Genomic DNA, 1,027 nt, shown 5'->3' on the forward strand with positions numbered 1-1,027 from the left:
GACCGGCCGCACCTTTGCAGCGACCCTTCACCGCCCCGCGCCTTTCCGCTCGTCGCCGTCGCCCCTCCCCGGTGCCTGGCCGCCACGGCCGCCGCCGTTCGCTCGCTCGGTCGGGCCTGCTCATGGCCATGGCCGCACGCCCGGTGACCCGCCCCGCCGTGGCCACGGCCTTGCCCCGCAGCGCCCAATTGAGCGCTCAGATGCGCCTGTAACCCGTCGCCTGCACGCCCGAACCCGATAGGCCCCTGGGGCCTATGACAGATGGGCCCCATGCCCATAACGTTTAAAAAAAGAAAGGAATTAAAAACAAAAATAATAAATAAAAAAATGATTTAATAAAATTAATTATTAATTAATTAATTATCTAATGAATTAATTAAGTTAATTAATCCGGTTTAATTAATTTAATTAACTAGTTAGGTTAATTAAATAGTAATTAAATTATCTAATCTGTAATTAACCTAAACAGAGAATGACAGGTGGGTCCCACCGGACCCACATGTCAGGTTGACCAACTCAACTATGTTGACTGCTGACGTCAGCATGACATCATGCTGACGTCATAAATCCATTTTTCGAATTAATTAAATAATTAATTAAATTCCAGAAATTAATAAAATCTTTAGAAAATCATATCTTTTAATCCGTAACTCGGATTAAAATATTTTCAACATGAAAGTTGTTCAGAACGACGGGACGAATCCGGATACGCAGTCCGTTCGTCCGCCACACACCCCTAACCTATCGAACTCGCAACTTTCCCCCTCCGGCTCCTCTGTCCGAAAACACAAAACACCGGGGATATTTTCCCGGATGTTTCCCCCCGTAACTGGTACCACCTCATACCACGCTAGGGCACGCCTATCATCGTTACTTGTCTTGTCATGCATCGATATGCATCTGTTTACATGGTATTCATTGTTTCTTCCCCCTCTTCTCTCCGGTAGACTACGAGACCGACACTGCTGCTGCCCAGTTCGACTACGGAGTTGACGACCCCTCTCTCTTGCCAGAGCAACCAGGCAAG

Source organism: Triticum dicoccoides, chromosome 7B, assembly GCF_002162155.2.
Source record: "Triticum dicoccoides isolate Atlit2015 ecotype Zavitan chromosome 7B, WEW_v2.0, whole genome shotgun sequence".
NCBI classification, from domain to species: Eukaryota; Viridiplantae; Streptophyta; class Magnoliopsida; order Poales; family Poaceae; genus Triticum; species Triticum dicoccoides.